The sequence below is a fragment of the Saccopteryx bilineata genome, chromosome 4, assembly GCF_036850765.1.
Source record: "Saccopteryx bilineata isolate mSacBil1 chromosome 4, mSacBil1_pri_phased_curated, whole genome shotgun sequence".
Lineage (NCBI taxonomy): Eukaryota > Metazoa > Chordata > Mammalia > Chiroptera > Emballonuridae > Saccopteryx > Saccopteryx bilineata.
In genome coordinates, this window is record NC_089493.1 from 140,836,616 (window position 1) to 140,846,424 (window position 9,809).

A 9,809-nucleotide genomic window follows, 5' to 3' on the forward strand; every position below is an offset into this window, starting at 1 on the left:
GTGTTGAAGTTTGTCAAATGTTTTTTCTTTGTTTATTGAGATGATCGTGTGATTTTTACTTATTATCTTAGGGATGAAATGTATTATATTAATTGATGTTTGGATAATGAACAAACCTTTTATTCCTGGATTAAATCTCACTTGGTCAGGATGTTTAATTATTTTTATATGTTGTTAGATTTAGTTTGGTATATTTTTCATTCATAATTATATGAAATATTGTTTTGTAGGTTTTTTTCTTTGTGATATCTTCATCTAGTTTTGGTTTCAGGACAATACTGACACTGTAAGATTAGTAAGAAAGTGTTTCCTCCTCTTTTACTTTTTTTTCTTTTTGTTCTTTGGCTTGAATGCTCTCTATTGATCTATATTCAAGTTCTATAATTCTTTATTCTGCCAGTTTAAATCAATGTTGAATTCCTCTAGGAATTTTATATTTAATTTTAGTACTTAACTACAGAATTTCCACTCAGTTATTTTTTTTCTTTTCACTCAGTTATTTTTAATAATTTCTATCTTTTGATAATCTTGTCAATGTAAAAATGTCCATATGTTGTAGAAATATAAGGTTATAGTAATTAAATACAGGTATTGATCAACTTACGACCTATGCAACTTACGACCATTCAACTTTACAACCACAATTGCTAGCCACGACTGCTCCACATCTGGCAGCGCAAGTGTTGCCCAGCTAGGCGTACGACAGTGCTAGCCAATAAAAATGTTTTGTACATGTTTATATATTTTGATATGTTTTGCAATTGGGAAAATGTTTCCTATGGTATTTTTTACACCTGTATTTTGTATTTTTGTATGCATCTGTATTTTGTAATTTTGTATGTTTTGCAAATATTAAACCAGTTGTACTGGTAATGCAGTGCTTTACTTAAACCTGACTAATGTAAAAATAAGAAACAAAATGGTGTAGAGATGATCTAAATGGCATATAATATACAATGAAAATTATGATATATAACAATAATGAAAGAAATAATAAAATATGACTTAAAGATTTTTATAACATCATTTTATAGTACTGTACATATAGCCTACTCAACTTATGACCAAATTATGTTAAGACCGGTCTGTCGGAACTAATTGTGGTCATAAGTCGAGAACTAGCTGTGTATAGAAATATAAAAATATGGACGATATATAAAAGTAATTAAAATGATATTAAACATAATTATTATAATTAAATAAAGTTATGCCATTTAGATAGGAATTAATATAGTGGGTTGGTGCCTGTTGGTCAAATAAGTTTGTAAATATGTGTAAATATGATATATATGTTTACTCATTTATAGTATGCATTGGATGTGGGGGACAGGCTATAAGCAGGCAGGGTCATTATAGCCTAAGGCTTAGTTTTAAACCTAAGCTTTTCCCCACACCCTTGACTGTTGCATGATAGAAGGTGCACTCTCATGAGGAATCCCATTTATGCCTCAGATAAGTGACTTTGTATGAGAGACTTCCTTGTTTGTATGTTGGATTAAAGGTTTTGATTTCTGTACTATAAAATGGGGCAGAGGAGCCCATGCTTGAGGAGAGCAGAGAAAGGCCATGTGGAGGAGAGGAGAAGCAGCCAAGATGGTGGAGTGTTGAAGGAGAAGCCAGTTTGTGCAGTTTGTGCAGAGAGAAGGAGATGGGGAACAGAGGTGAATAAGGCTGGTAAGGTAAAAACCTTTGATTCTAGGAAACTCAGATAAGTCAGTGGCTTTGGGAGCCCTGAATGGAAAGGGAAGTGTTTTCCCACTGTATATTTCTTGCCTGCCAGGTGCAAGCTAGGATTACAGGTAATGGCCCACCAGTTCTTGGCTCTGTTGTTTTATTACCGTCTGTCTGAATCAAATGAGAACCTGCATGGGCCAGGTGGCTGTGATGGTGCCCATGGCTACTGGACAAACAGTGCCGTAACTCTGTAATATGATAAACAGACTCTGACTTACAAGCAGGGCCCAGTTAGTATGTGTGTGAAGTTATACATAGATAAGAAGTGGCTTGGCCTTGTTCCTTTGAATGTCTTATAGTTTTTTGTTGGAAATTGGGTATTTTAAATAATATATTATAGGAATTCTTGGTATTGTTCCTGTTTTTCAAGGCTTGTTATTGTTATCTGCTTGTTTATATTTAGTGAATGGCTAGATGGCTAGATTATTTCAGTTAAATCAATTTTTGCAAGAGTGTTCAGCCTCTGATGTTCTTCCTTAGATAGACTCAGCTTTGGGTACCTCACAGTTTTGATAGGGCTCTCTTTCTTTCTTTGACCATACCCAGCTGTTAATTTCCACTAATTGCCTTCTGTTTCATTGTTTTCAGTAATACCCTGGGGCACGAACTGTTTAACAACTTATTCAATCAAATTCTATCTTTCCTAAAAGAATGGCTTCTGAGGTTCATGTTTGATCTCGGCCCTCCCCCTTGCTGTCTTATTGTCTAGTATTCTCTTACAAGTCTCCTCTGAAATGCTTTTCACCACAACACCCATTGTCTTTTGAAAGTACTCTTAGGTTTGAATTTCTCTATGTTCATTTGCAAATTTTGCTTTTTCATTTCTTTTGGAAGATTTTAAACACTATCTGTTTTATTGCCTGCATTTACTCCCAGGCAAATCTCTGAACTAGGGCTCTGGAGCTGGAGGTGGGACTAATGACAAACCTCTCTGACTATAAAGACTGAGATCTCAGTGGGGGGTGGCAGTAGCCTGAAATACTCTCAACTTGCCCTTCCTAGCATGAAACCAATATCTCAAGAGCTGGACAAGAGAGGTAGTCCTCAGTACTTTCAGCATGCTGTGCCCAAGGAAGAGCTTCGTGGACCTGTGCCAAGGTCCACGAAGGGGACTGAGCTGAAGAAAAGAACTGGCAACTCTTGATTACACTCAGTCAAGACCTAATCTCAGCAATAGGCAACTGGAATCAGGAGGACAAAAGCTGAAATTCAACTTGTAGGAGAAAAGTTATCTGACTAGGATCTGGAAGTGAGGGGAGCCCTGTGTTCTTAACTTCACCAGTCTGTGGTACAGTGTCCATCTCACTGAGCTGGAGGGAAGAGATAAAGGAAGAGGCCACTCTTGGTTCAAATACAACAGACTCTTGCCTTTTTTATCAAAATTTTCACTTCTTCAATAGGTATTTCTTCATGTATTGTTTGTCATTAAGACCAAGTCTAGAGGTGTTTGTTTATTTTTTAATTAAGTGAGAGGCAGGGAGGCAAAGCGGCAGACTCCTGTATGCTCCCTGACCAGGATCTACCTGGCAAGCCCCCTACAAGGGGATGTTCTGCCCATCTGGGGCCACTGCTCTTTTGCTCGGTAACTGAGCTATTTCAGTGCCTGAAGCAAGGTCATGGAACCATCCTCACCACTGGTGCCAACTCTATCAAACCATTTGAGCCATGGCTGCAGGAGGGAAAGAGAGGGAGAGAGAGAAAGGGAAAGGGGAGGGGAGGAGAAGCAGATGGTTGATTCTCCTTTGTGTCCTGACTTGGAATCAAACCTAGGACATCCACATGGTGGGCTAATGCTCTACCTATGAGCCAACAAGCCAGGGCCATCTAGAGCAGTGGTAGTCAACCTGGTTCTTACCGCCCACTAGTGGGCATTCAGCTTTCATGGTGGGCGGTAGCAGAGCAACCAAAGTATAAATAAAAAGATAGATTTAACTATAGTAAGTTGTTTTATAAAGATTTATTCTGCCAAACTTAGTGAAAATCCGACATAAAGTACTTGGTAAGTAATAATTATTATATGCTTTAACTTGCTGTAATTCTGCTCTATAAATTTTATAAAGTAAAGTTACTTCCTTACTTTATAAATCACCATTACTGTGGAACCAGTGGGCGGTTAGAAAATTTTACTACTAACAGAGATACAAAGGTGGGCGGTAGGTATAAAAAGGTTGATTACCCCGATCTAGAGGTTTTCAATGGTTGGGGTTTATACAGTTTTCAACAATTTTATCATTGGATAGTGGGCTGAGTTCTGTCCACTCCTTTACTAGAGGCCAATCTCCTTTCATGCCTCTTAATACATTTTAAAAACCTTTTATAATCAGACTTTTATTCCAGCACTTTATTTCAACACTATTTTTCATCTAAACTCTATGCTCCAACCATAGAAAACTGCCTTTAATTTTTAAACAAGCCATGTTTCCTCTCACCCCCACACTTTGTTCCTGTTTCCCATCAGCCTGGGTATGACGTTCCTTTCCTCACATGGCTAACTTTTCCTCCTGCATGAGAAGGATTTGCCATATTTCCAACTTTCAGGTGCCTTTCTATTCCACAGCACCCTGATCCTCTCACCTGTATCATTTATTACATAATAATTGCTTATTTATATATACATATCTTCCCATAGACATAAAGTTCTCTTAAAATAGTATATCAATTTGAGACTGAGTTTGGTTATAGGTAACCAAATAAAATTGACAGTGCCTAAAAACAGAACAGAAGTTCATTTTCTCAAGAAATGAAAAACTCAGGGCTGTGAAAATGTTGGCATTAGTTCAGAAGTAGTTCAAGAATCCCCAGTCTGAGGATCTGTAGTCCTCTGAAACTTTTCCTTCTGGGTGCGTGATGGTGTCCCAGCCCTAACCATTATGTCTACATTCCAGGTATGAGGAAGAGAACAGAAGAAGAAATAAGGTATAATAATCATTTGTTAAAACAGTAGTAAAAAATAACAGACCTCTCTTTATGCCTTGTTGTTCTGAATAAGTTAGAAGACCCAGTTTTTCAGCTGCAAAGAGCCTGGAGTTCTGTCAGTAAGGAAGACAGGATAATGGACATTGAATAGGCAAAAATAATCTCTGAAATAAGCAAAGAATATATATTGTTCATCACAGTATCTCCAGTGAGAAGGAGAGCACTTGGCACATAATAAGCACTCTAAAGCAATAATTAAATTAGTATTCCAGGAGACATGTTGTGATGTGTAATAAGCATCTTTCCATAATATGGAGTTGTTCACATGTGACAGTTCTTAACCTGAGTTGATGTATGCCTAGGGTGACAGATGTATGCCAGAATTTTGGGAAAAAAGAACTAAAAGTATATTCATTGCCTTTAGATGTACTAAAGTCATCCCTCACTGAAACTCATTAGTCTGGGACAAGCTTCTTGTGTTACAGATAAGCAAACTGAGGCACAGTTAAATGACTTGCTGAATATCACAATATTATTGGCACCTAATGAATACTGAATATTATAAATAACAGGAAAAAAGTTTAAAACAAAATATAGTATAAAACTAGTACAATAAAAATATTAATGTATTATAAATTTTACATTGGGTTTTTAACAGAGAGAAGTTTAAATCATCAAAAATCTCTAAGATGTAGTTAAAGTTTGCTTTGCAATTGTGTATCCTGAAATTTCACTTATAAAATATGACTTCAAAATCAGTCTTCTTTTTCATTTACAACAAATGGAAATTATGTTTAAATATGTACAGTAGATCTTACCAAAAATTTTTAATTGAAGGATAGCTGAATAGCAGAGGCTAATTTGGCATATGTTTTAATTATGAAATGTTTTTTTATGTCATTTGAATTAATATATTCTTTGGTTAAAGTTTACAAATAAATTTTAAATTTGAGAAGTGCTTCTGAAAATGATATACTATTTTGTGGATAAGAAAGTTTTCATATTGTCTTCCTGACTTTGCTTACTTAATGAATTACTCTTTTTTTTTTAAGAAAGAGAAACAAAGAGAGAGAGAGAGAGAGAGAGAGAGAGAGAGAAAGAGAGAAAGAGAGAGTGAGAGAGAAGTACAGATAGGGAAGGGAGAGAGATGAGAAGCATCTATTTTGTTTGTGGAACCTTAATTGTTCATTGATTCCTTTCTCATTTGAGGGGGGGCTTCAGCTGAGCCAGTAACCCTTTGCTGAAGCCAGTGACCTTGGGCTTCAAGCCAGTGACCTTTAGGCTCAAGCCAGTGACCATGGGTCATGTCTCAAGATGATGAGACCTCATTCAAGCTGGATGAATTGGCAGCTGGCGACCTCAGGGTTTTGAACATGGGTCCTCTGTGTCCCAGGCTGACGCTCTGTCCACTGTGCCACTGCCTGGTCAGGCAATGAATTATCCTTTTTAAAGCTTATATTTGCTGTATATGGTTTGGCATTTGTGTTTTTTGAAGTTCACATTCTATGTATAGTGTAATAATTTTACAGTTCAGTATTGTATTGTCTCAGGTAACAAATCATTGTCAATTGGTTTTGTTTTCTCTTTAACCTCAAGACATTCAGTTACAAATAGGAAGTGAATACCACTGCTGTGAGGTGAGAGAATTCAGGCAGAAAAAGTGGCTAATAACCTGAGGGAAACTCAAACATGACAAAGAATGGGAGCAACCAGCACCTGGCTGGAGCAGCAGCATTGGGGCCTCCAGTGTCTCCCTGGCTAGTGTCTCTCCCTCCGCTCTGCAGCATGGGGAATATCTTTGCTAATTTCTTCAAGGGCTGTTTTGGCAAAAAGAAGAAAAAAGAGAGAAAAATAAAAATATAATAAAGAAAGCGCTTTCTCATGCTGTGTCTGATGCTGCAGGAAAGACCATCGTCCTGTACAAACTGAAGCTGGGTGAGATCGTGACCACCACCCCCACCACAGATTTTAATGTGGAGGCCATAGAGTGTCAGGACATCAGTATAATCTTTGCGGTGGGCAGCACTGACAAGGAGCGTGCACGAGGCTCATGGAGCTCTTGCGGATCCTGGTAGAGGTGAGTGCAGAGATGCTGCCGTGCTCAGGTCTGTAAACAAGCAGGTGTACACCGTGGGTGACTGAGCCACTTGAGGGCCAGCAGCCTGATGGGAACCCAGGCAGGGTGTAGGAAGGTGTGGTGTCCAGTCATCCTGATGACCTATGGCAGTCATGACACCCTGCCTCTCCCACCAGAACCTCCGCAGCACCATGAACGCAGCTGAGATCATGGACAAACTTGCTTCCAGAGAGGCAGCTTCTGGTACTTCTAAAAAGTAAAAAGAGAATGAACTCATTGTTTAGTACTCACTCCTGGGGCTTCTAGGAATTACTGTCAGATCAGTACAATGCTCCCCCTCTGGGCTTTAGAACTATGTTGGGATCCATTTTGGTGGTTGGTTTTTGACCCAAATAGTGTGTTTCTAAAAACAGTTACAAAATAAGGAGACACTGGGACATAGAGAAGGGAGAAATGTGCCTAGTATAGGTTCTGCAGTTAGGCTTGAGTCTCGTGGTCTGTTTCTAGTCTGGAGCATGGGGTGGGCAGGACCAGCCACAATACATTCTACAGGGTCACTTATGGTCCCTAACTGTCTCTTTCTCTGATTGTTTGTGTCTTGTGTGGTCATTCACATGCCATAGCATTTATGCTTGTACCTGTGCTTATACCATTGCTCAGGGGATGGACTGGAAGCTGCAGCCAACACTCTCGGACCCATTGGAGGGATCCCAGCCTTTCCTTGGGTCAATGTAGGTGCTTTAGTGGGACCACTGGCCAGAGCAAGAGCCCCCTTCACGGTCCCTATGCAGGCTCATTCACTCCAGGCTGTCTGGCTCTCACCAGTAAGAGCATGGACAGCTGGCTGGTCCTCTCAGAGCCTAGCTCCTCAGAGCCCCACCCACAAGTGCTTTCACTTCCTCTGTCTGAAAAGGCAGGATTTGACATTAAAAAAAAAACAAAATAAAACAACTTCTACATTTTTCTTTTGTATTTTGATAAACACCAAAGAAACTGGAGCTGCTAAACATCAGAACTGGTTTATCCGGTGTCATGGAACCTCTTACTGCTTTCAGTGCAAAGTTAGTAATAAACTGCCATATTTTTCATTGTTCACTTCAACAAGCAAAGACTGTAATTTTAACTATTGAAAAATAAAGTCGTTTTTAAAAAATGAAGTCTTTCTCCACTGTGAATATCATTCCAGACCCTTATCCACAGAAAGGAGACATGAACAGCAAATGTATAGATTTCAATCTGTAAAACATTATGAGTAAGTATAATGAGCAGAAATATAACAAGAAATTTATTTGGCTGAATGGTATTGATATCAAGGGCTACACAAAGTCAACATGATGTAGTCATTTGGTAGCACAGACTTAAACTCTGGTTTCCTTACAATGCTGCATCCATTGCTTTACCTGCTCTTTTTTTTTCCTTTTATTTAAAACTGAGATATAATTGACATATAACAATTTAGTTTTGAGTATACAACACAATTTTTTTTTGTATTTTTCTGATGTTAGAAGCAGGGAGGCAGTCAGACAGACTCCTGCATGCGCCCAACCAAGATTCACCCACATGCCCACCAGGGGGTGATGCTTTGTCCATCTGAGGCGTTGCTCTGTTGCAGCCAGAGCCATTCTAGTGCCTGAGGCAGAGACCATGGAGCCGTCCTCAGTACCCAGGCCAACTTTGCTCCAATGGAGCCTTGGCTGTGGGAAGGGAAGAGAGAGAGATAAAGAAGAGGGGGAAGGGTGGAGAAGCAGATGGGAACTTCTTCTGTGTGCCCTGGTTGGAAATCAGATGGGACTTTCACATGCTGGGTGGATGCTCTACCACTGAGCCAATGGCCAGGGCAGATAACACAATATTTGATACATGTAAATATTACAAAATGATTACCGCACACAGTTAACATCCATCATCACAAATAGTTATGGTATAAAGTTTTTACTCTATCAGCAACTTTCAAGTTTATAATACAGTGTTGCTAATTGTGGTCACCATGCTGTATATTATATCCCCTGAACTTATTTATCTTATAACTGAAAGTTAGCATCTTTTGAATCTCTTCACCCATTTTACCTCACTGTGACTGTACCCCTGGCAACCACAAATCTGTTCTCTGTGTCTATGGGTTCAGGGTTTTTCTGCTTGATTTTTTCCACAATCAAGTCAGATCATGCGGTATTTGTTTGCACTTATTCTTTTTTTAAGTTGAATTTATTGGAGTGACATTGGTTAATAAAATTATATGTTTTAGGTGTGCAATTGGTATCTACTCTAATAAGTCACAAACATACAAGAATATGGCAAAGGCTGCTAGCTTTCTCCCAGTGCATTTTATCCTCTTTTTCCATAGTCATAGTAATAGAATGCATTTTTCAGCCATCTGGATTGTTGGCCATGGCTATGTGATTAAATTCTGGTCAATAAGATTAAGAAAAATAGTTGTGAGGCTACCTTGAGAAATTTTGTTAAGATACATCAGGTACACAGCTGCCTGCAAGGTATGGAGGTATTCAATTAGGACCAGGAGCCATATTGAAAGTAACAATCAAGCCATTTCTATTTACTGAGAAGTATGGGCAAGAGGCAAAATGAAAAGAATGTCCTGAATGTCAAATGCCCCCAGTGGAAAGGCCACAGTGAGGGTCAGCTGGCGTGCAGTGCAGATGGGGACTCCTTCACTGACCAGGAGCCCCCAACGTATGGCTTTTTCATAAAGATATGGACATGAGGACGCCCAAAGAAAAGAGAAAGGACTAGGAGTTGAGCAGCCCTGCATCGTTGTGGAGGAAAGTGCCTCAGCCAAGGCAGTGCCCATAGTGAGGTCCCAGAAAGACCTCCACGTCGTCCTCAGTGGAGGCCCTGATGAAGAGGCCCTGAGTGAAGGCACCTGGCTCTGAGCATTACCTGTTCAGTTCAGGGCCAGAGTAGGGGTGCTGAGTCCTGAGAAGGATGGTGCTCTGTCTGTGCACTAAGTGTGGTGTGCAGAGGGCAGGGCTCCCTTTGAGGCCTGGTGTTTGTCTGAGGTTGGACTTGAAAGAGCCCTTGCAGAGATGTGGCCTGGAGCTGGAATCCTCAGTGACGACTGTTT